The sequence below is a fragment of the Phaenicophaeus curvirostris genome, chromosome 18 (genome assembly GCF_032191515.1).
Source record: "Phaenicophaeus curvirostris isolate KB17595 chromosome 18, BPBGC_Pcur_1.0, whole genome shotgun sequence".
Taxonomy (NCBI): domain Eukaryota; kingdom Metazoa; phylum Chordata; class Aves; order Cuculiformes; family Cuculidae; genus Phaenicophaeus; species Phaenicophaeus curvirostris.
In genome coordinates, this window is record NC_091409.1 from 2,995,980 (window position 1) to 3,023,007 (window position 27,028).

Genomic DNA, 27,028 nt, shown 5'->3' on the forward strand with positions numbered 1-27,028 from the left:
AATCCTCATTTGAACGTGGTAGATGACAATATTTCATCTTATTGCCAGACAAATTAATGTCAACTGTTACATCCTTATAGTATAAGGCTTCCCATAGCCTCTTCTTTCTGAAAGATACTCTTCATGGAGGACAAGTCTTGAAGAAAGAAGGGTCAGTGGGGGTTATTTTTATGAATTATTTTGCATTTATACAGCATCTTTTATTCGCTAATGATTTATAGCTAATTACACCTGAGAATCCCGATGGGTAAACTAAAGCATCCTATTCAATGCGTACAGCAGCTGCTATCTGAAGGACATAGGAGTTTGACACTTTTCAATGGCACATAGTATGTATGAAACTTTGCAGCAAGAGAGGTTCCAGTTGAGAGTTGGGGCTAACAAGTTATTCTGTTTAAAATTTAAATCTTGCATGCCCTAATGACAACCACCATAAAGTTACATTTTAAAATTCAGCTCCTTGGTAATATGCCAAAAGCTATACAGAAAATCAGTGGTGAGTTAAGAAAAAATCTAATATCATGAGTCTGCTGCACTGAAATTGTTTGTAATGGTTTTGCAGCTGTTCAGGATGTATTTTGATTTAAATGAAACTTGACATTTCCATCAGAGAAATATTTGGTTTTTGCACAATCAGAACAAGAAAACATGAAAACTTCCAATCTTTTGTGGACCAGCATTTTAGAGTTATTTATGAGAAAATTGTAATACTTCATTTTTGTATTTTCAATTATAGTAAATTGAAAACAAAGCTATTCAGATCAATTCAGTGAAAAAAAGTATTCTAATTCTGGTTAAAATGTCCTGAAATTAAACCTTCCTTTTATCCTATTCTTTTTTGTGCGTCATTGGCATTTTTTTCCACCAGTAGAAAATACAAATGAGGAAGAAAAAAAAAACAAACAACTTTTCTTTTTTTAAACTCAGAAACTGGATTCTTATTTACAAAATTATCACTGAAAATACTTGTCATCTCTAGCTCTGTCCATCTACAGCTAATGATCTTACACAACTTTTTGGAGTGAAAAGAAGTGTGGTTTGCACTTATTTGCTGCCTGCTGATGTCAGTGTGGACAGGAGTCCACTCAGAAGACTTGTACCCTACCACAACCTGCCTTTGTCTTATCAATAGCCTTTATCCTCCTATAGTTACACTGGTCTTTTTAATTAAAAAATTATGTGATATTTGAACAACACCTTATTTTCTTGACTTGGGTAATTCTGAACCTCTAGTCAAACGTCAGGGAGTTCACATTAGTGTTTGAATTTTGTACTGTGTGCCTGTGTTAAGTCCCACTGTGGCTTCCTTTGCACAGAGGCACACTTTACATATATTCTTCACATACTCTTCTTACAAAGAAACTATTTCCATTGTTCCCACAGATAAAAACTCCTGGCATAGTTTCATCTCCTCTAAAATGAGCTGCTAATGCTGGATTTAAATTCTTTACTGCAGTGAGTTGCCAAGCAACTGCCACACAAATTCACCTGCAAGCAGCTGGTTTTGTCCATTGCCCCCTTCACAGGCATGGATGCAAAAGCTCCACCCGGACAACTTGGATTTTCTGAGATGGGTGGATTAAGCTGAATCCACTCAGAACTGGGGAGATTCTAAGCATGGCAGCCTATCCACCCAATGCCTCAGTTTCCATGCTTGGAGAAGCAGTTACCTTGCTCCAGGCAAGAAACAAAGCAGGAATCGGCTAATACTTGTGCTTCCAGCTGCTGTGTCTGGAATGTTAAACATTTTAACCTCAGTGTTTTAAGTGTGAATAAAAGTCAAAAGTAAAAAATAAGTTGGATAAAAACTCCACTCAACTTTCTCCCCTTTTTGTCAAATGCATGATTTTTCCTGGTAGCAGGAATGGGAAAGTACCTTCAGAGAATATTTACCAGTATTGATTTAGTCTAGCTCGGATTTATGATGTTCTTAGTTTACTTGTGTTTTTTAAGCTCACCAAGGGAGGATAAAGCCATTGGCATTATTCGCAAATATTTGTGAGATGCAGGGCTTTTTTCCTCCCATGTCTCCAGACATGCATTCTGTCCTTCTGGTTTTGATGGTAGCTGTATTTTTGTAACTGCTTTGATTTTGCTTACAGCCAATATGTGAACAAGGTTAAAAGTACATCTGTTTCTTATGGTTCCTAATCAGTGTAAGGAGTACAGTGAGATTGCATCGGAATGGGACTGGTCACTTCCAAAAATTGACGCAGGATTCAGTTTTCCCAAAACTGATGCTTGGCACGTTTGTGGTAGTGAGTGGTCAGAATTTCTGTTATTCTGGTATTAACTGCTGAGAAACTGCTTTGTGGGACAGACCTGACCATGGAGCAGCTCTTGAGGACACGTAGCCAAGTGTGTGGCTTTTTGAGATCTCCACCAGAGTAGGCTAGTGACTTGTTTAAACTTCCTTAATCTGTCCCTGGCACATCATAACACTATTCCAATGCTGGACCTAAACAACCACATCTTTAGAAATGCAGGTTTGAGCTACTACGGTATGTCTCCTGGGTGATACCCTGGCTGCTTGAATTACTGTCTCTGTTTGGTGTATTTAGCCCAGTAAAGAGTTCAGCCCATTTTTTACTGTTGTGTGCTCTGGATCTTGCTCAATGTCAGTGTATATTAATTATGTACAGGAGAAAGCTGCTCTCCCACAGTGCTGACTGCTTCCTAAACCTGCTAGGAGTTTTGTCATTCTTATGTCCTATACAGCACAAGCATTTGAAAATATTATGTATTTGGCTTTGAGTTACAATGAAAAAAAATAGAATAATGGCTCATGGTTAGGCTGCTTGGCAGGAGAAAGGAGAAATGCCACTGTGCAAATATATGATGTCATCCTGTTAAACATGAGATTGTCAGTAGCTGTAGCTTCCATCTCAGCTGACTGGTATTACCTCTTTTCTCAACTATAAGGAAACATTAGGAACACAAGAATTTAACAAAAATATTGAAATCAACCAGTACAATGAATTTTGCCTCCACGCTGACGTGCCAAAAAATCACTAATAAGTGACCTGGTAAATGCCAGGTACAAGGCAGAATCCCCATGGTGAAGGCTTTCATACTAATACTTTCCTCACTGATAAAAGGCTGGATGTGAAATCAGGCGAGTCAGTAACCACCATTGCTTATAACAATCACAATATTTCACAAGTCCAGGGGCTCTGAGGATGCCTCCCCATCGCCAGCTTGGGGCATCCCAATTGCACCATGCCTGCTGACCCCATCTCCCCACCCTCAGTCCAGTGAGGTTATTGTACAGGTGTTACAGGTGGTGGTGCCTCTCCCACTGCTGCCTTGGCACAGGAGCTGACAGCAAGCCTGTCGCTAATTACAGAGCTGCTGTCTGAAAGTCAGAAGCCTCTAATGGCTAAGAAAATAATTACAAAATTGGAAAAGAACACATTTGTTTCCATCTACTGACGGAAGATCTTCAAATGCCATCAGAGAACGGATAACAAGGACAGAATGCCAAAGATGGGGTTTTTTTTAACAAGGTATTTACTCAGTTCAGGCTTTGGAGGAAATAGCAGAGTTTTGGTTTTACAAACATTTTGCTTCAAAGAGAAAAAATAGCTTCAGTTTGTATCATAAGTTGGCTGGGCAATGAGCTGTATCGTTCCAATGAATACTCAGCCTGAGGGCTTTAGCTACTGATATAATTTTTTACTTAATACCAAGCACCAATAAATTCCCACTACTATATCACTTACATATTCATTTTCAAATGTATAGACCTGGAATAACAGTAAAAGCTGTTTAAGTGGGACTGCTTGCTTTAAATATACATTTATTTTTATAATTTAGTGTTATACTTACTCTTAATCATGACATACATGTTGATCCCTTCAGGTTCACAGCAGTACCCTTGGCCAGTGGCTGTAGTTCTGCAGTTTCTCAGTTAGCTTATTATGGAGAGGGAGAAATTAAACTGGATTTATTATACTCTTCAAGGACTTATTTTGGCAAACATTTACTGTAAAGCTCCAAACTTTCTGGGGGCGTCTGTGTACCAACCACTTTTCAAGACCTAGCCCACACAGAATTGATTCTACTCTGTAAATCAAAATCTCATGCTGTAGTACATAGCCACAACTAATTTTGTGAATTCATTTCTAGAATCATAATAGCACGGATTTAGTCAGGCATCTTATGGTATTGTTTGCTGTTTAGGTTTTTAACGTGTCACATTTACTTTACTTAATTTTAAAAATGGATTAGAGTTTAAAATCTGTTTGCATTGGTTTTCTACTGAATAAAGGAATTTTTTTTTCCCTGGAAACAAATGAAAAATTCACACAAATTTTACAAATAAAGTATTTTTTAGTATATTTGGGAGCATTTATCTACTCACTTCCAAAGAAAAAGATGTGAAGATGTGGTGCTTAAGGACATGGTCTTGTGGTGAACTTGGCAGTGTTAGGTTTACAGTTGGACTTGATGATCTTAAAGGTCTATCCCAACCTAAAAGATTCTGTGATTCTATAAATTTATGCCTGGCCCTCAGCCCTTTTTTGAGCTTTATTTTAATAATTCCTCCTACCACCAGTACTTTTTGTTCTTCACTTTGTATTTGTTTGGGGAAAACCTTGTAAGACACTGTACAACATCCCTCTACTCTCTGTTAATTGCACGTATTGTTCTAGTTTGTTTGAACAAGTTAGCTTTTGAGCTTCTATATCACTTACACTCTTCAGCTACTTGTAGTACTGTTTCAGCAACTCCCAATTTAGAGCTATCCACCATTAAGCTATTGATCTTTAAATAGAAAAAGAATGAAGGATTTTTTTTTCCCCCATCCATAGTACAAAAAAAATAATAATTCCATCAAAGGTTATCTGCAGAAACATCTCTGTCTGAGAATCATCAAAAAGTAGAAATGTTTTGGTAGAGAAAAATTCAATTTCTAAGAGATCGTGACATACAAAGAAACAAATTCCTTTACACTCCCCTTTCATTTCTTGAGAAGTTTCAGCCATGAGGAGTTTGTCTAAATTTTGAGCTATGAGCTCTAGAAAGAGAAACAAGTTTAATAATTGAACAATTATGGAAGCTAAAGGTGCTTATGGTATCAGGAAACCACCCTGATGGAAGCTGCAGGACTTTGCTCAAGAGTGCTGTAGAAATGGATGTTGCAGAACTTCATTATAAATGTTCCATTCTTCTACAAAAAAAACCCCAAGGGAGCTACAAACTTTCTTCATTTTATACACCTTATTAGAAGTGAAAACTGAACTTAATTGCAACACCAGATTTTAAGCAGTGAAGGGAAGGCAAAGAGTTTCAGGCATAGCCTTTGCACCAAATAAAAAGGGGAATAGAGTGAATGTAACTGTTTTTTTTTCCATGGGAGTACATCTCTGTTGTTTGGGGGAGGAAAAAAACACCTGCATGGACAAATCTTGCAAATAAGATATTTATTGTTCTAGCAACATGCTGAGACACTCATGTAGAAAAATGAAGTGTTGATATTTGCAAGCTGAAATAAAGACATATTTCTGTTCCTGTGCATGTACAAAATCAAGGATCAGAGAGAGAAAAATTTGCTTTATAAGCAATTGGTCTGCCTGGTTTCGTCAGTGGAGTAAGGAAAGTGCAGTTAATCTATGAGCAAGTTATTGTAGATTTGTTACAGTTACTTGCAGAATTATTTACTCATATTTCCGTATAAAAGTGAGAATTACTTAGCTTTTACAAGAATGGGAAACATCACTTTCCAATGTAAATTTGCAGTCGGTGGTTCCCTGGTAGCACACAGTAGCGTTCACATTCCTGGCACACAGATCTGATTGCAGTTACTTAAAGATACTCATTTCTTTCGCAGTGCTGGTGCAAAAGCCTCAGTGCTAGAGGGGGGCCTGTTGAAAAGACCCCTCATGTTGAAAAGTCCCCCCATGGACAGCAGGGATTGCGCATAAAAGCACTCAGGTCAGAAGGCACCTCTGAAGGTCTCCAGTTCAGCTCATGCTCAAAAGGAAGGATTAACTTCAAAGTATGAACAAGTTTCTCTGGGCTTTTTCCAGCTTAGATTTGGAAATCTCCAAGGGAATTCTTGAAAATGAAGGGGCTTCTGGAGCTAAAATTGGAGTGCGCGTCACATGAGCTAAGGAGGCGATGCTTTTGCAGGGCAGCCTGTGAACTTAATGTGAGGCAAGAAGGATTTACATGCACCTCCGTGTGCAAATCTGGACTTTTAGGAGGATGGGCACAGTAGGGTCAAAGGTGCATTTGGATAATTAAATATCCAGGCAAGTATTTATCCACCTGGAGCTTTAATTTAGCTGCCATGAGTTCCTTGTAACCCACAGCTATCCAGTTGTTCTTGCTCTCCCTTCTCCTTATGAAAAATGTAAAGGTGAAGTTTCTTTACCTATCTGAGAAAAAAGGTTTTTTTAGGCCACAGTACAAAATTAACGTTAAATAAGTTTACCATTGTTGAAATGTTGTAATACCTTTATTTGTAAGATAAGCGTGTTATACCTCCATCATTATACTTCTTAAATGATGAAAGAGTACTGAGGAAAAAATATGGAAGTGCATTTAATTCATTTGCTTTCCTTTCCCCAAGCCATTCTGTAGGTGCAACAGGTGTAATCGAAATGCTTTGTTTTTGCAGATATCCACTCAGTCTTGAAAACATTGATCACAAACTTTCTAGCAGCCAAAAAGCAGAAAATAATGTATGTTGTCGGTAGCGAATACGTGTCCATGTTTTGTGTTTAAAAGGAAGGAAAAAAACTTTTGCTTCTGGTATTTTCACCTCTGTTCAAAAATGCTCTGAGCGCAAGGAAGGGGCACAGGCACAACAGCAGCAGGTAGGATCTACAGAAGGCAAAATAGGAAAGGGAGTGCTGAAGGCAAACTTGTTTAAATATACAATTCATCTTTCTGAAGTCTGTACCTCTGGTAAGTTCATTTTGTCATTCACATAGGTGCAGCAGTGAGGCACAAAGGTCACAGACTTTCTCTAGCAAAGAGGTATTTGTGAGCTTTTAAGTAAAAAGAGAGAAAAATATTTTTATTAGAAGGAGGCTGCCAGGAGGGAAATTGATTCACAGGCTCTGTGTAAGAAAGTAAATATGTTCCTTTCACCTCAAATTGGAGTATCAAGCTCTGGAAACTCCAATTATCTTGACAAAGATAATTTAACAAGTAACTGAACAATAGGAGTGGAAGGGAGGAGGCTGAGGAAAGAGGCTTTGGAGGTGGGCAAAGTAACTGCAGGAGCTGGGCCTTAGGCAGCATGTGATGAAAAAAACTCAGAGGTGGAACAGAAAATAGTCCTGGAGGACTTTGTACTACTGGAGATTTATTTGGCAGCAGACTCCCTGTGTTTCACATTTAATAATAAGATGTATTGTTACAGTTCCTGGCTTAGAAATGGATTCTAAACCATTTCTGAAGTATAGCTGAAGGCATTTCTATACATTTTGAAAAAGAAGCAGTTATTTCTTTTTTCTTAAGCTTTATTGAAGTTATAGTCTTACCAAATTGTTCTTAAACTCCCTAACCTGAGATGGTGATTAATGGGCTGAGAACAAATAAGGCTGTAAGTATGTTCAATGTTAAGTGTTTCTTTTCTTTTATTTACAATTCTCTGGCTTGAAAGCCAGGCATGCTGTTGTCTTAATCAGGCTGGTAATTAAAGTGCTATTTAATGATGACTGCTTAATGAAGTCACCTGGAAGTATTCTGGATGGGCTGGAAAGCATAAGAGTCAGGGCTAGATTGTGAGGCTTGGATAGTAGTGAGGGGCTGTGCTGCATCAGGAGTGATCAGGGGAACCTGGATGACTTGATCAAAACTTCTGAGGGGGCCTGGGTGCTTGGTTTTGCTCTTCACACAACTACGTCTCTTGGAATGGTGTGGTGCTCTGCTGCCAAAACTGTGAGTTTGAGGGAGGGAAAGAGCACTAATAATAGTGTTCTCCCCCTTTCTTTTGGTTTTTTTTGGAGTGTGGAGTGGTATCACAATAGCATGAGTTTGGGAAATAATAAATCAGAGAAATAATAGAGAAATAATTATATACCTAAGCTAGATGGTACCCAAACACACAGCAATCGCTGCAGGTGCTTTTCATCTAGTTCTGTAAAGTTTGTCTTTCTCTTGATAATGTAGCAAAACAAAATCCCTATTGTGCACGTTAAGCTCCGAGACTTTCCAGTTCATAGTGGGAATATAGTTGCTTGAGCTGTACAAATTGTATTGTTTGTGTAGCATTTCAGTTTGGTTCCAAGTATTTCTGACAATGAAGCTGCCATTTCAGAAATGCAGATGCCTTGTGGGTTAGTGGCTGTGCAGGTATGTGCACTGATACTTGCCTTTTTTCCTTTTCGTTTTCTGTTAAGCTGTGTACTTGGATAAATTAATATGATAGGCATAATAAGCATTTGGAGAACTGGAACTCAGAGAGGGACAAAAAATAACTTGGCCGCATTGCACCAAGAGCAGCTTTTTGCATAATTGGTAATTTTGCTATTATATGAAGTAATTCTGTTCATAAAAGTGTTATGATCAGTTTTAAAAACTCAGTTGCATTTCCTGTCCCCAATGGTTTTGTCAGGAAGCTGTTCCAGAACCTTCCTACTCTGATGATTAGAAGTCAATTTGATCGTTGGCATTTTCTAAGCACTGCAGTAAAATAGAAATGTTGCAATGACCAGAATATGTTTTCTTGATGCTGTGCAATTGTAAATGGCATTATGAAGTACAATTCTCCTCTTTTATTTCTAATGTCTTATTTTTCTATGTGACTAAAAGGAAGCAAACTCCCTCCTCATCAAAGATATTCTTTTCTACTTTCTATTGAAGAGCTTCAGAAAAGTTGACTTTCATTAGGGAAAATAACATATATTCCAAAACCTGAAAGTTATTGCTAGAATTAAGGCCTTGTCTTCCTAATTATTTTTTTTTTAATGTTAATATAGTTTCCTGAACCTCTACCCAGCCTCCCTGGACTTCATTATACAATCTAGTTGCAAGCCTATCTTATTGCTCCCCAGCCTCCTATGCAATTCAAATAACTCCATCATATTTTACCATATATTAGAATAGTAGAGAATTCCTACTGTGCTTTTTTCTAGTTTTGTGACTGCTAACATTAGGAGTGCCTGAAAATTAACATTTTGCATTTAGTAACGCAGCCAACCTGCCTATAAAGTAAATGTATAATATTATACACATACATAATATTATATGTTTATTCCTCAGCATCAGCAGGACACTGTTAAAGTTTCTGCACTTAGATCTGTTTCATGCCAGTTTATGCTTCATTCGCATTTTGAATAAAAATGCTTCTTATGCTTTCGTCTTAAATTTTACTTTAGTGAGCTACAAACCTCTGCCAAATTCTCCCCAAAATGTCAGCAGTATGTGTGCCAATTCATTGGGCTGAAGGGTCAATGCAAGTCACCAGTGAATTATAAATACAGCAGGCTACAACTTCTGAAAAGCTACATTATAAATTTGGAATATATAATGAATCAAATCTAGTTCCTCTATTTTTTTTTAAAAAAAATCAACTCCTACCTATATGATAAAGCAAACTTGGGACGCTATCTCTTGATGTAAAGGGACAGAATCCCCAAGACCAGCATATCATTCCCACTATTTGGATAAATATTGGGAATTCCTGCCATTGCTGTGTTTCTCTTTGTTTGCACACACTTTGTGTTATTTATCCTGTTAGCGCCTGCTTCTGTGACTAGTCTAAGACAGGAAAAACATCATATCCATACGGTGCAATTGGAGACACTTATCCCCCTGAACGATCTGTTCTGAAGTTAAAGGTGAGGCAGTCATGCACGAGGAGGACTCAGAGCGCAGGATTAGGCATGGTGCACTGCACCACCAACTAGATATGCTAATTAGTACTTTGTCTTTGTAATGAAGATGAAATCCTTTCTCCTATCAGCATGAATATTGTGTTTATAAAATGTTTGTCTATGTTGCAAGACTACAGAGGGAATTCTGAGTTAATACAGCATTTGTCTTGCCTATGTAATTGAGTTTGTCTCCCATCTTCTGTGCTTGGCTTTCTGTTACTGCTCATGCTTGAATGTACACATAGAAATTTCACATGTTGTATGTAAAAATTGCTCTTTGGAGAAAAGACCTTGAAAGGATGTTTTTTAGAATTTGTCTACTTTTACCGTATCTCCATAAAACGTTAATGGAAACAAGTTTTAAACCTCAGACTAGCTGCTGTATGAGTGATCCCAGCTCTTGGTGGGGGAAAAAAAAGCCTAGCCTGTGACAAGCGATAGGGTTTATTCATTTGAAAAATTCACAAAAGGAATAAGAAGAAAACTACACTTAAGCGTGTGGTTTACGTATTCTGTTCCCTCGCATTTAACAAAACACATCATTGTTTTGAAAAGCACTCTCTCTTTTGCCATTGTAATGCTCTCCAGATTTCTTCATTCCATGAATATCTACATGTATATTTATAAAAGTAAAGAGAGGTGGTATGAGGATTGTTTTTTTGAACCTGAAAACAAGAAAGACTTTTTCCTTCAGTATGGATTTTGCAGTGCAATAGTAGCAGTAGGATTTTGCAAAGTGATGACTGGTGTTTAATGTGTTAGCTATGTGCAATCTTTTCCTGTGAAGCACTTGAAGATGTGCCTTAGAAGTGTATGTTGCAGTGTTATTTTGGTACAAATGCCTTACAAAAATCCTCATCTTGCATTTTTACTGGATGTTTTTTTCTAAGCAGTGCAGTACTGTGCTTATATAAATAAATTCTAGGAAGTTGCTGTGTCAGAGACAGGCTTTATCACCTGAAAATAATCACATCTGTGCCACTGAACCAGCACGAGCAAAACAAATAGGTCTTCCTTTTATTTTTAGGTATGAATTTCTGCGCCCATGGAGAATGCAAAACAATTTCATAGAATAGAAGATACCTTTATCCTGATTTCTAGTAGATATTTTGCCAAAAATTTCAGGCTTTCCATTGACCAAAGAGAGACTCCCTTCTCCCCTATATGAGCGCGCAATCAATCTGCAAAACAGCAAAGGAGGCAGCAGAATGAGAGAAGGGTAAAGATTAAAAATGTAGCCAGGAATAAGCTTGAGAAGAGAGAAGGTAATTTGCTTTGACCTGAGCCATAAATCTACGGAGCAATAATGACCATCTCTTGACACTCGCGGTGACGTTGATCAAGTGCCCTGTCCCAAGCTTTTTCCCCTCTGAACCCTGAAGAGCTTCCCGATTGTCTGTGCCACTGTTCAAGCTGGGTCATCAATGACCAGGTGTAAACAGATGAGTAAGAGACATCTTAATGTGATTACTTGCTGTGCTAATTAGGAATGCCATTCTTATTTCTGAGGAGAACACAAAGTTAAATGATCCTTAAAACAAACACGCAAAAACCACAAGGCTCAGCCAACCTCAAAGGTTTGATCTGAACAAATAAGCAGGAAGGGACACAGAGGAATTCAATTAATGAAACTCCATCCTTAACTCACCTTCTCTGGACTGGGTTTTGCAGCAAATATTGATCACTGTTTGGAGAACTTTAAGCAAGAGAAGCAAAGCCAAAGAGAGCTGACATTTGACCCACAGGATTTTTCTGAACTTTTCTTTTCTCTGCATAGTGGAATAAAGCGAATGTTTTGCTTTTGAAAGGAAACAGGTGGGGTTTCTTTTAAACTCTAGAAGACATTTTAAGCTGAAGGATTTTTTTGCAGAGGGGGGAAAAGTACAGCAAAAATCAAAAGCTTTTGTAGTCAACTTGCTGAAACATCAAACTGCTAGTTCGCACTCCTTTAATGTGTGAATGGGGTAGGTTTTAAGTTTCCAGGCAGCAATTATTCTCTAATGGCTGAAGTATTTGGAAGCTCCAGTTCATTGTATTTTTGAATATTTATGTTTAAAATGAATAAAAAAACCTCCCAAAATAGCTGCCTAGTTTCAACTTTTGCCTAATATACTCCGGAGCCAAGGTACAAGCTTCTTTCTAGAAAAGGGCTATTCAAGGTGGAGGGAAATGCAGTGGAGCAGATTTCCACCTCTTATGACAGTGCTACTTATCTTCAGGTACATCTCCATCCTGTCTCCTGCTAGGGATTTTTTTGCTTCCCTTGGAGTTGGAAGATATTTTCTCCCCTTTGTAAGGATCATACATTCAGTGTTCTCATCAGTTCAGCCTGGCCAGAAGTTCATACCCTGTGACTCAATTACAAAATTAATCCTTTCTCCTGGACGTTTGTTTTTGGGGTTTGTTTGTTTTTAATAACAAGGAACCAGATCACTTAAGTGCACAAACTCCATACAGACTTGGAGGACCTGTTTATCAAGTAAAGCAGCAAAACAAATTGTAAAGCAATGCTTTTGGCATCCTCATCTCTCTTTGAAAGATGTTCAGGTAAATAGGGTTACTTTTTTAATATCTGTCAAATGATTTTTCTCCCAGCTCTGACTCGTTCTTTTTCACATCATAGTGCTTTGCCCAGAACGTGCTGTAACCCTGTGCAGATAATGGTTTATCATAAAACACTGACAGACCCTTCATCCTAGCTGTGCTTGTCTCTACTACTGTATTCTGAGCTGCTGCTGTTATTAAACATGCAGTAGGAATGCAGAATTAGTCTCCAAAGCAATCCTGCCTCTGGAATGATGTTGCCTTCCTGGAAAACATGAAATAGAAAGAACTTATCCCTCTCTATAGATTGTCTTTCAGTTAAATGGCATCCCAAAGTGTTTTACATATGCAGGAGCTATAAGTTTTTGACGTTAGCTCTTCTGACGAAATGTTTGAAAATAACACTTTATTGGCAGTCTGGTGGAAATCAAACGGAGTCTGAATCAAAGAACATGAGTCTAATGCAATTCTTCCTCCCAGGCATGTCAGGCTGAGGCATGAGGAAGCAAAATTAAAGCTCGTCTGCGTTTCCTCAGTGTGCATGGTTGTGCAGACAGGATCTCTCCTCGGATGCATTAAGCGCAACTGTTTTCTAAGAATGTAGCAAGAGAAAATCCTTTTTGCAATGCAAGGACTCGCAGAGCCAGACAGGTCTCTTGTTCTGGACCCTTGAGCCCATCCTTCCTGGTCACTATAAGCTCAGATCAGTCTCTCCTAGTTGTTGGGAGTCTATTGAGGAAATTACCTACCTTATCTAGGAGGGAAAGGTGCAGGGGATTTTCCCATTTTTAGTGCCAGCATAATTAGAGGGGAATTAAAAGAGTGTAGGCTGGCACCTAGTAAAAATAAGAAGAAAGCAGTCAAAAGCTACACACATTTATTATTTAACTGTGCTGTTTAATGCTAATCTTTGCTGCATATAGTGACTTGGCATGGTGAAGAGATTTCCTGAATAGCAGTGTAGTTTGTGGTTCATAACTAATATCACCATGATAGAGAAATGCATGCAGCAGGGGAAGAAGCAGTAAGTCTTTGCTTTGTGCCAAAATTGAAAAAATGCTGCTATAAAGCTGCTCAGGAGTGGATTTCAAAGAGCTATAATGGACATATCCTGAAAATGTTCATTATCATCAACACAATAAGACAAATTTGTCCTGAAATAAGGCTTTGGAATAAAATAGCAACAAACTATCTTTCAGAAGCATGTTATTCGCGTGGCAGTGCTCTCTAGGCTTGATTACAAAATACTTTCAGAAACTCATGAAGTTCAAGCAGTAGTTTATCAAAGTGAATTTTCCTCCGTGGGTATTACAGGTAAAGGCATATTGTTTCTGTATGGAAATGTTATTTTCTTCATCTCCACTAATGTGTTTTGGGCTGAAACTTGGCAAACAATAAACTCTGTATAAATGGAGCTACAGCTCTGGGCTCAGTAGAATGATAATGAAAAAGTCAGTGTGAAGGGGGAATGAAATGACAGATGGAGAGATCTGAAAGAGTTAAACAGTGATGTTTTGCCTGCCATTGCCATGTACTCAGAACAGATATCTCCCATGTTAAGTGGAATAGCAAGTGCTGGCAAAGGTTTTTGTTTTCTTGATCAGGACTCAACAAGCTTAGAATAAAAGGTAAACCGCATTAGCTTTTCCCCTCTGACTATTGTATTTACAGTATTTTCCCATTCCCTTGCTGTTCCAACAAGCAAGTATACCACCTGTGGCTGTTAACACCAATCCATGATGCCATGTTATCCTGATAGTCAAAGTTGTCTCCTTGAAAAAAATTCCTCTGATCCTTTTTAGGCAATCCCATGTGCTTTTGCTATCTCTACGTACAGGAAAAGACCTTATGTCCGGAAGGGGTGACTAAGAAACAGGCGACAGCAAGATAAATTTTCTTATTTGCTACATCTGTGTAGTACTGACCCAGTATGTGAATTCCAATGCTTTTTTTCTCAAGTCAATCGATTGGATGATCAGTGCTTTCTGTAGGGTCTTCATCAATATGAGTTATAGATTTGAGGTTTGCTTTTTCTTCAGATGGCTTTTAAATTATATTTTTTCTGCTGTGTCTGTTGTCATTGTTCTTCTCGTGTAACAGTGTTCTCAGAGTAAACATTTCAGCAATATAATTTAAAAGAGAACATTTTTTCTTTTGGTGTCTAAATTATAAAGAACTTTACCTTAAAACATTTCCAATTTGATGTTTGTTCAGGTAAAGGATCAAAAAAGCAGAATATGACTAGTCCAAAAGAAAACAAATCGGAATATTTGAAACCTTTTCTTTAAAAATAACCATCAATAGCACTTCCAGTTGTTGCTCCACAATAAATCACTTTGAAAAGAATGTTATTGAGGAAATTGTGACCAATCATAACAGGAAACAGCAGAGATTCTCTGTGTAAATATTTTGTCTTGTTACTTATTCTTTAGCCCTATTTTTCTCTGATTCATGGTGTCTGTTAATAGGATTTCTGAATATTTAATAGAAAATATTTTTATAGTTCTGCTATCCTTCTGCTCTGAGTAGTGCCTAATCTGTGTGTCTTCACAGTGAGACTGTAGAGTAAAACTATTCACCACAGAACAGCAAAACAACCCTTTTTTTCATAAAACTGCTGCTACCTTGGCAAGGGGAGTTATTTTATTCTGGCTTTTACTTAAAGTGCAACTTGAAGAAGAACTCGGAATAAAGTATATCATTTTAATTACGCCAACAGCCAATTTAACTACAGAATGCAATCTTGGCAGCATAATTATTGCCATTGAGACTGTTAGCTATTAAGCAAATAAATATTTCACTTGCTGCAGGCAGCATGGCTGAGCAAGCACTGCATTTCCTGGAAATGCTTGGGCTCACCCAGGGGCAGCTGTAATGCTGAAGGTCAAGTGACTTGAAATACTTGAGCAAAGCAGTGGTTCCTAGAAAGCATTCCCTAGAGCTCCTTTGTGTGGTTCTGGAGAGGAGTAAATAGTGAAGGGAAGGCAGGGCTGCAGTAATTTCAACCTGTAGTCACTGAAAGGCTCCCTGAAATTTTATTGATAAAGTCAGATTATCTCAGAGCTGGGACCTCCATGCTATGACATTGAGTCACAGAAAAAGGCTCTTTGGGAATAATTTCTGTGATGCCTTTGTTGCATTTGCATTGCAAAGGATCAGGATTCATGACATCATTCTGAATTCATAAATATCACAATTAAAACCAAATAAAATAACGGACCTTGTGACATTCATAAGCATTTTAAGGACTAGATCAAGCTTAATAACATTCCTTGTGTCTGAAAATGGCATTTAAACATCTATTTGGAATGACTGCAGGCCAGAAAACATAGCTGTTTCAAATGCAATGTGAAATTAATGCACAAAATTGATGCTTTTTTCTACTCCTGTATACAATGTGACCTTGTTGGAGTTTTTTTCCCTTTAATTGATAGCTCTCCATGTTCCTGTGTTTGTTTTGCATGTCTTCATTTGCATTTATCCCAAGAAAAAAGTTAAAAGGAACTCTGCTTAAAAACCTAAACTCTAGGCCCAGCAAAAACAATGGTAGATGAGGGAGGTTGTCGTAATTCTGTTGTCATTGTCTTAGCTCAAGATATGATGATGACTTCTTTGTTCAGCTGTCAAACACTTTCTGTAGAAGCTACACAGCCAAACGTTGAGAGAAAACAGGCTGTATTTGTATACTGTAATGAAATGTGAATGGAAGATGCAAGCTCCTCGCAGTCTGCTCTGACAGTTGAAATAATTGAAAAGTTTATGTACTTTGTGAAGAATAATGTATACTGCGGGTTAGGTGACTCAAATTTTAAGCAGGATGTTACAGAGTGAACCTTAGAGTTTATGATCATCTGAGGAGGGAAAGTACATCCTAATCTCAATGACATGTCACTTCATTCAGACTGAAGACACATGTTATATCTGTTACTGCTTATTATACTTCTCCCTCCACCCACACCTCACCAATGTGGTTTGCTGGTAACAACAAGAAATTGCTCAGCGGGACAGTTGTGTAATTAGGATGCAGTGCTGCTGATCAAGCCCTCTTGTGCTTTAGTAATGAAAGCCATTCAAACCATCGAGTAGGTTATATTTTACCCATATGAAATCTTTGGAGATTTATGGTGGCAGATACTAAACCTTCTGATGATTAATTCTACAGTTAATATAAACAAACAAGAAGAAAAACATCAGCTCAGGGCTCCCATCCGTCTGCATTAATAGACAATACTAGCTCTTCGTGCCTATGGGGAAATCTGTTAGATGTATGTATAAATGGCTACAGGCCATGCTACTAAACTTCCTCTAATAGGGTTGCATTCCTCTTCTAAAGCACTAGCGCCCAGCTGAGCACCGCGTGAAATAAGAGGAAGGATGATGCTCTCTGCCAGGCAGAAGAATTTACATTCCTTAGCATATTGCCTGCAGATGATATGTTAACTTGGCTCTGAGCGTTTCTTCTGGCAGAGGTGGGAACTGTGCGAACTCACTTCCCTCAGTACTTTTCTAGAAGGAGATGTGAAAGGGCAGCCAAAAGCAAGAGGCATGGAGAGGGAATAGGGACTGAGGGACAGGCACATCAGAGCTGGGGAGGGGTGAGGCAGGAAATTCTGGAAGGCAAAAGCATGGAAGGAAAGAAGTTGATTGGCAATGGAGAGTGTGAAAGAAGGATGTAGTGAAAATGCAAAAAAAGAACTGTAAGAAATTGGTGATAAAAATTGTCAGATTGGAAGAGAAGCGAGAGGTTTCCGTGGTGGAAAGAAAGAGGCGTCAAAAGTCCATCCATTGATAAGAGTAGATGGTTTTGGTTTTTTCCATTATACTCTTAAATAAAAAAAATCCCAAAATTGTTCTGCTTTCTGAGATCTTTGTGTAATGGACTCAAACTTGCAGTGGTGAGATTTGTATTTGCCCAGCTTGCATAGATAGAAGTTACTGTGGTTTATAAGCCCCCAGGTGCTCAGAGATTGTTAAAAGAAGTGATTTCAGGGTAAATGCTCAGTTATGAACAGGCAGTGTTTAGAGTCCTGCACAATGCAGGTAAAACTTTACTGCTGGATGAAAATTATACTGTTTGCCTGGATGAAGCACACCGAATGGCTGGTGGGTAGTTCACCAGAAATGCAATATTAGCTTCAGGCACTGAGGTGAACGTTGTAGCTGTAACTGTCCTGTCAGGAACTATGTTTTAAAGGAACACTTGGAAAACTTGAAAGGGAGAGTTACACGTTTGTGTGTTTGTTTCTCTTTCAGTTTAAAAAGCTTTGATTTTTGTCCAGTTCGGCAAGCATCCTGGTTGGTAAACCCTCATTACACGTGGAGAGGTGTCAGGAAAGTGCAAAGAATGAGCCTTGTCCCAGGCTGGAGGCAGGCAGCTCCTGGGGAAGGAATGCTCTGGGCAAACAAGTTTAGAAAGGTTAATGTGCCATGAATAATGGGCTGCTGATTCCCTTGTTCACCATGCGATGTTCCCCAGCTGTAGATGTTTCTCCCTACCCTTTCAGCTATGTCAATCCTGTAACTTCACTGTCTGTGATTGCCAGTGTGACCTGGTGCTCAAGCAGACAGCCCCTTCCAGAGGTTAAAATCAAGATATGTTCATGCTTCATGATCATAGAAAGCCAAGAGGCTTTTTAGATGGCTTGGTGAGCATTTTATGGTAACTCTTGCCATACAGTGGGACTGGGTAACTGCTCACTCCAAATTACATCTATAAATTCACTGTTACTTGTGATGTACAGTCTGGCATGTGAATGTCTTACAGCCTGCAACTGGCTAATTGAAATCTTTCTGTAGTAAAAATGCATCAAGGCAGCAGCAGGAACGTATCAGGCCATAGGCAGCCCAAATAAATAGTGTTTCTCACAAAATTGCTAACATCCAGGGCTGAATACAGCTTTAGCACTGAAATACCAGAACAGTGTCCTGAAGCCATGCATAGATCCCCTTAGGTTGTGATGCTGGACTTCCTGACACCTACTGAGCATCTGATGTGGGAGGCAGAGCCTTCTCCTCCTCCCCGGTGTTTCTAAACCTGTGTGCTCACCCAACCTGTCCCAAAAGGCTGCATGGAACAGCACACATCCACCCCTACAAGAATTATGTTGTCATGGGCCATGATACATTAAATGCTTGAAATTTCTTTTCAGCAATTACAAGTTGAGTTCAAGATACAGCCATGAAATTGAAGCATTATGAGATGGCAAGATTGTAACTAGTCATTTCAAAGGGTTATGGGCCACCTGATAGAGTTTATGGTGCAGTCAAGATTATTCTCTTTAGAACCATTTTTTAAAAAAATAATATAACTTCAGTATATTTCATTTGTAAAGATACTGCAGAAAAGGACAGTGTGCTTAATGAAATCATTCTACTACTACATGAGGACATAAACCTTTAGCACTGTGAAAATTAAAACAAATGTTTATGAACTGTCACATTTCAAACAGGGTTTTAGGTGAAGAATAAGCAAAAAGCAGAACTCAAACTTCCCTCCCCCCCCGGCAAACACTGCTTTTGGACTTTTTTGTCTTTCTATTTAGAAATTAGGACCCTATTTATTCAGCTTGCACTGGCAGAAGAGCTTTTACCCATTAAAAAAACAGCCTTTGCTCATATGAAATAATGCTAACTTACAGTCCCCTTGAAGAAACTTTGATTACGCAGTAAATGTGTCGTAAGCGCTAGGAATGCACATGTGCTGATAGTATGATGCCACTAGTATAGTTATTTGGGGTTTAGGTTTGTGGGAGAAGTCAAGTTGTGCTTCTTAAGTAGCAGGACAAGCCATCTGTTTACACTGCTGCCTTTGATGTTGGCAGTCATGCTCTCAGGATGCTTGGGGGGCAGAGCCCTAGGGGGGAGTGGAAGGGAACCCAGAAAGCCCTTCCAGCAGTCAAATGGGTTCTGACAGAATCATTCCTACATGCTGTAAAATTTCATAGAGACTTGGGTCACAGAAATGGAATTACATATGAGGGTTTTAAACTTCATTTGATAGGTTGTCACTTAATATTCCCTAGGACTTATTTCACTCAGTTTGTGACATGTGCTCAGAACTAAACCAAAGATGTGTCAGTATGCTGGTTATATTCTGAAAGAGGTTAAATATTAGAAGTTATGTAGTTTGGGAGGATAAAGGCACACAATAGGTACTTTGCTAAAAGCAATAACGTTTGATTTGCAATAAAGTGTATTGTATGAAAGTTTTTGTAGTATTGGCTTAAGACTCCTAGATTAGTGAGTATTCACCTCATCTTTACCACCGTATGGAGAAAAATCATTGACAATTGAAGTATTTTGAATTTTGGTGTTTATACAGTCTGAGCATGTATGCTTTGAACACAGAGCATTTGTGCTGTGTATTACTAATGTCCTCAGGAAAAAAAATTTCTCTGTGAGAGAACCGACTGAACTGTCCTATGTCTTATATTCTGCTTTTGTAGATTTTTATCAACATTTTTTTTCTATAGAAATTCATGACTCGGTAGTCTGGCTCTAATCACACTACTAAAATCCTTCTAACAAGTAAATTTACAAAATTCTTATTGGAAGAAATAAATTCACATATCTCAGTAATACTATTTCACCTTGTGAGTTTGGAATAGCTGTACTTATTACTGTGATTAAGCACAGGTTATAGTGTAGGGGATCCTAGTTTCTACTCTGCAACTGTCACAGGTGTAGTCTAGTAAAGAATTCACTGTCCCTAAGTGGAAAAATTATGATCTCCTTAAACTAGTTGTCAGTTTTCTTGTGTATGAAGAGAGGCAGGCATCTCCAGAAGGCAATTATTTCCATCCTAAAAAAACCCAGACAAATTATCCTCTAGAAACATTTTCTTTCTCCATTGACTGTAGAACATCTTCCCCTTTTCTATATGCCTCGCTTCTAAGTGGCCAAAGTAAAATGAATGAATTAATCTCAGTACACCTAAAGTGGGCTGCACAGCCTTGAACAGATAATCTCACATCACTGAAAATCTTGTTAGAGGCATTAACTGCAGTTTCCAGCTTTGTGCTTGCAGTGCAGACCACTAAGTCGGCTTCAATAAGTTGCACTGATGTAGAAAAGTTTCCTTTCTTATTTTAAATATCTGTCTAGTTGCATAAGTTCAATGAACATTTATTTTCTTGTGCCTTCCAAGGCAAATACTAAATTCTAGCATGCTATTTTATCCATTCTCCAGAATTACTTGGGCTCTAATGCATTTTTATAAGACTTGGCAGGCAGTTGAAACTGTACTTTTAGAGCTCATTCTCTTGATACCTTAATACAGATCTAATAAACCTTCCCTAACTGCAAAGTAAAATCCACCAACTTGGAAACAATTATTTGAATTTAGGATGGACTTGAATTTTGTGCTCAGTAGCTGTGGCTGAATTAACTGGAAGTAATTGCTGGAGCACCATCACTTTCCATGTGAACCTCAGTCCACAGAACTTTGCATTTGATGTGTGGATGCTACACAGCCATAGAAATGCTTTAGAGATGTTAAAGTGGAAAGATCTTGGATGTTGATCCTTTTCTCATCCTATTACCACATTTCATGAATTTCAGTCAATTTTTCAAGAATTAGTAGTCCCTCCTAATATAAAGTTGAGAGTCCTAGTTGGAAACATAGGGAGGGCAGTGTTAGGTGTGTTAATATGCTCAGTTGCCATCTAACTTTACTTGGACACCTGATTTTGAAGCTTATGTTGAGTATATCTATTCAGGAAATTATATCACATACAACACTGGAAATAGCTGCAGATTTTTTATTCAGCTTAATGTTTGCTTTGGTTCCTCAGACTGATTTTCTAAGCTCCTCATAAACTATCCAGGCTTAAATCTACTCTAAATCTTCTAAGGTAATACTTTATCTCCCTTTGTTCATTCTTGTTACTTATCCCCAATTAGTACATTGTGCTCAAATAGCATTGATGATCCCTCAGCCTTAATGCTGCCATTAGTTAGTGAATGCTAAAAAGAGCCTTTATGAACATTTTCCCTGCAAATACTGTTTCCTGAAACTCAGTAACACACAGAAGTTGTGATCCACTCTGGGGAGATGAACATAAAACTTGGCTGATGAAATACAGACTTGTGCTTTAATGGGTTCCTCAGGAAAAAATGACTTTTGCTCTAAGATGAACAGACCTACAGATTGCTCAAAAAAAAAAAAAAAAAAAGAACTATTACATTCTCCAAGAAACTGTAAAATTTGCCTCTAATTTTTTGTTATCATTCTTTTACTCTAAATTAGAATTAAAACCTTTCTCTCCACTGAATCAAACACTTACTGTACTTTCTTCAGACTGACATATATGTGAAGCTTGTCTACCTTTTTTTCTCACCAGTAGATTTTCTTAAGCATGCATAAATTTCATTATTAATGAAATAATTTCAGAATAATAAGAGCCTGCAATGTTTGCAATACATCTCTCAATCATCCATGAAAAGGTTTATAATTCTTTTGTTCGTCAGTTAAATCATACTGGTTCCAAAATGAAGTCTTCATTGAACAAGTTAAAAAATAGTGGAGATAAAGTGTTAAGTTTTCAGCTTAAATTTTTCCTTTTATTTCAAAGCTGGTGTTACTTATCTGCAGCCCTAATTGTGAGACTTTTTGGGTAATAATATTCCAGGATGCTGCTCCTAAGGTAATTGTTTCACCCAAAGACTTGCTGATACTATCACCCGTCTTTTGTAACTGCATATATTAACACTGATGAGTGCATCTTGTAAAATCAGCTCTTAAAAAATCATCATAATAAAAAAATATAGTCTGATTCAGAGACAGGGAAGAAAGCTTGTGTCTTACAAAAGTCTGTGGTGACTGTTGCCCTGTATGGATGGATGCAATTTCTGATAATTGACTTCAGACCATTTTCTTTGGGAAATCATTTTGAAGGCTTCATAGACACAGATTTTGAAATAGAGAAGTTGAAAACAGCGCAGACTGATGAACAGATTAGGAGACTCTCAATTAAAATGTCAGCCTTGATATAAAGAAACAAAATCTGGGAAAGCAGATTCCTCCTCCCCCCTGCCTCCTGTTGTCGAAGCTTCTTTAAATTTCTTAAAATCACTTGAATACTAAAAATATTTCTGCTTAGATTTTAAAATATAAGTAATTGCCTAACTAAAATTTAAGTTATGTCTGGTTTTATATTTTATTATAAAAGCCTACACATAATGATTTCATACCCCGATGACTAGTTGAGTAGACGCTTGGTCATTGCATGGATGGGCGTTCATGATCACATGGTTCTGCAGTTTTCCTAAGGCTGAGGAAATTGAGGTTGTTATTATTTTCTTTTTAGAGAAGCCTTTAAAAATTTTTTTTATTTTCTCTGAGGAGTTTTCTGTAAATTCTTTGGTAGATTCTCATACAAAGCCCTGAGTCTGAAATGAAAGATAAAGGAGGAGGAAGATCTTTATGTGGCTACAATAGATCAAAGCTTACACTTTACCATAGAAAACCTTATCTTGGGAACTCTATTTTTCTCACAGTTTTTAATAAAAGATTTTTGACAGATTCCCAAAGCTTTTAAATGTTCAGTTGTTAATGTGATATCAAGATTAAGTGGGGAAAAAAAAAAAGGAATATATTATGTAGTAGGTAGATTATGGGACTAGCTGATAAAATTTCCCCCTTCAGGATCACCATAGGACTGATATGGAATTGCTCTAAAATTTTTTTACTGAAAAAAGAAACTCTGGTTTTAACCTTGTGATATTAAACCATTTAGCTATTGAGAATGGCCTTCATGCCAGTATTCAGAAGTTTTGTATTTATACTTTGAATCATGCGGACAGCTTCTAAAAAAAAATAAATTAAATGCCCCTTAATAATTTGTATCCCAGCAACCCCTGAAGCACCAGGGTGGAACAGTCCCTTTGAGTTTTCATAGCTGTACATACAGAAAAAATGAAAGAATGGTCTCTTTCTAAACTTTAAAATCTCTTCGAAGGTAGAGTGAGACGACTGAACAAAACTAGACCCTTTGCTTAATTCCTGGAGATCAGCTCAGCTGCTGCTGGCTCTCTCCAGTGCCAGATTTTCAGAGACAGTAGAACATAAAGGCTTTAAGCATCTCCTAAGGATTAACACACAGTCAATTTATGGACTTGAAAGAAAGTCTGGCTATAATGGAGCTGTTGCCTGCTAAGCTCCCTTCCCCACTGTAACTCCTGCAATCTTTCACCGGTGAGATTTAATGTACCAGTTCACCTAATTGCAGTTCAGTGACGAGGTTTGTCTTCCAGATCCCCCCCCCGGATTGTTTTGCATGCTGTGCACTGGCAATATCAGTAAAATATTCCATGTTTTCTCTCCTGGTTCCAGACTCAGACACACCTCACACAAAGAACCTTATTGAATTTGAGGAAAGGTTTTGATGGTTGTGATGATTTTGGGATCAAGCTGCAAATTTTCAGTATTTTAAAAATCTGACTTATTAGACAAAAAGAATATGTCTAAAATGTGAGATTTTTACTTTTCAAAGTCACAGCTCTTCATGAGAGAGCAATAACTCTAAGGGAGGCAGGACATTCAAGAAGAATAAATGAGAAAGTAAGTTGCAAGCTAATGTTTCCTCAAGGTTAGTGGAGCTGGCTTCTAGTATTAGGAGTTTCTGTTGTGGTTGCTGAAGGCTTCTGTCCCACAGGGAGAAATTAAGTCTGAAGAAGCTCATGGAATTTAAATTTTGGGATCTGGAGTTTACATGTAAATGGTTCATTACTGCTTGCCCCATCAGGTCATCAGCAGATGGTGCTGGGTCAGAATATACATCTTTCCTTCCCCTCCGATTTCTTCTTTCTTAATCTCCTGTTGTCCAACTGGGCCTACGTTATCATCCTGACCTGCCAAGGTAGTTTTGCTGAGCAATCTAAAATGCTAACAGCTTTTTATACGTTGTTACACCTAAAAGAAAATTCTTATGAACACATGATTAAAAAAGGGAGTGCTAAAGAAATCACAGTTAATTTATACTCTGCAGGCATGGCCATAGCACCTGATAGGATGCTGCTAACTATGTTCAAATGACATTGCTGTGGTTTGAAAAGGAATTCATGCACTTTAGCAGCCACTTTCAATGGCTGTTTAACAACCAGCTAATCAGAAGTGGATTATAGCAACAAAACTAATGAAGCATTAAAAGTCTTAAGGGAATGGAAAATAATCCATTATTCATTAATGTTTTTATTCGTTTAAAAACAACTTGTGCAAGAACTGAAGTTATGTACATTGCTTTGATACTGGATTTGTTTAAATGCTCTGTTGGTATGGATATATAATTTTAGGTTCTTTTAGTATTAACTCTCCTCTAAACAAGACTAAAGGCCAGGTGTAAGTCTCTTCAGTCTGTATTTTGTTTATACAACATATAGTTTCTACTCTTGTATATCAAAGAAAACCCCGATGCTGTGCATACATTAGATTTCAGCTTTAGTGTATGTGTAACTGTATCTAAAGCAACAAATTTGAATCTGTAATCAAGCAGGTGTGTTTTCCTCCAGGATTTCCATGTTGTGATTTCTGGGCTTGATTCCCTAAGGGAAACTAAAGTGAAGTAAAAAAGTTTTAGTCCTTGTGTCCTAACTGCTCTAAACTTGGTGAGTTTCAGGTACAAGAATATAATAATGTAAAATGATTGTGCTGACTGCTTCTCAGCTGCTTTGGAAGAGCTACGTGCGTATATTGCTCCTGACTCTCCTTTTAGCACTTCTGTCTCTAACCTCAGTTTGGCAGATGTGACTGAGATAAGTCAATTTTTCTATTCTATCAGTCTCCCAACTTGGAAGATTGTTTGTCCACATTGGCTGTGTGACTTTTTCGACTGGGGAAAATAGCCTAGTTTACACCTCTGCCAGCTCTTCTGGCTAAAGCACCATCCCTGGCAAGCCAAGTGTACTCATTCCCCTTCACTGTTCTCCGTTACAAAGCTTTAGTTATCCTTCTGATATCCCTGTCTTGCTTTCCTCAAGATGGGTAATTTCACAAAATTGTTTCTGTAAGATAAATGTGAGTACAATCCTAAAAATTACAGAACTCTACCCGGAGTGATCGGAGAAAGTATTCTGGGCTTCATGCAGCTCTGTGTACTAATATTATCTCTGGATATTTCCCCTCTTTTTGCTCTTCTATATTTTTCAATAAAATTTTAAAAATTACTGGAGCTCTGGATGTTACAGCTGTCCAATCTAAATGCTGAAATAAGAGTTTCACAGAACAATTTACCATCTTCAGGTAGCAAAACTCTTTTTTCCAGATTATTTACCAAGGAAATTGATTCTGACAGTAAGGTCGAGCAGTCAGACTACAAAACTCACTTCTTCAATCAAACGAGTTTTTGTCTGTTATACATACACAGTGCAATGATCCAGAGCAGCAATTACTGCAGGAAAAGTACTATTAACTGGTATGAATATAGAAACTGTGAGTGATGCAGAGACAATTAAGACAATTAGTTACTTTACATAACTGCGTATTTTCAATTACTTATGACTATTGTTTCCTGTAGCATTGATTTTATGTAAGAAAAGGAGCATTTCATTCCTTAATGGTAGTTCTTTTGTTGAAACTAATAGCTCAGGAGCTTAGTTCAGATTTTTTTTTCTGTTTTGCTTCTTTAGAGGCTGCTGGGATAGAATATGGAAAATGATAGTCAACGCACGTCTGTATGCAACATTGACAAGTTTTTTACATCAGTGTCAGAGTCCATGTTTTTCTGCTTTGTGCAAGGAGCTTCTGGTTTTATTGTGCATCAAAGGTTTCCATTTCGACAACAAAGCATAGCCATGATTAAGCATTGAGGATGGTGCTTCGAAACAGCATTGTACATAGAAACACAGTCCTTCAAGTTTGGGTTTAAACAGGAAATGATTTTTTTTGTTCAAGATACAGTTGCAACAAATTGTCCTTTTGTGTATATTGTTGTTTTCTCTGTGTAAGTTCCACAATTGTGCTCACTGCTGTCAGTCTTTTGCTGTAAATTCTGACTCGTGACTATTGAGGTAGACTTGTTTTTTTCCCTGTTTTTTCTTCAGCAGGAGCAATTAGATGACTGTTCTGTAGTGTACATCTTCATTTGGATGTGATCCTTATGGATTTGATCTGTGGAGTCTGATTAAAATTACTATGTTTATTATTTGGTTTTTTTCTGTTACAAAGGGAGATGTTCTACCTCTATGTGCCAGGGATTACATTACACAATGAATTGCAGTAGAAAAAGATCCTTAATTACTGATGGTGAAAATATGCCAAGTTACACTAGCACAAACACTTCTGAGCATATTTCTCTCTTTAGAATAAAGCAGCATTGTCATGTATTGTATTTGTTCACGTGCGTGTGCAGAGTATTATTATCTAAACTATAAATATCATAGTATAATCACATAAAGAAGCCAGAATCTGGTTTTAAATCTCTAATTCCAGGCAAATGCCTGTCTAGTACACAGAGCCACCGTAAAGATAATAACCATTTAAGCCTTCAAAATGGTACTTACATGGAAAGTTTCATAGCATTGCAATGCTGTTTTGCACGTGGTTGAATCTCACTCTGAGCAGATGAAATGCTGATCACATTTTTTGTCTGACTGAAGGACTGTCACTGATTGTGATGTTGACTAATAAACAAACTAGCAGATGTTGATACTGAAAG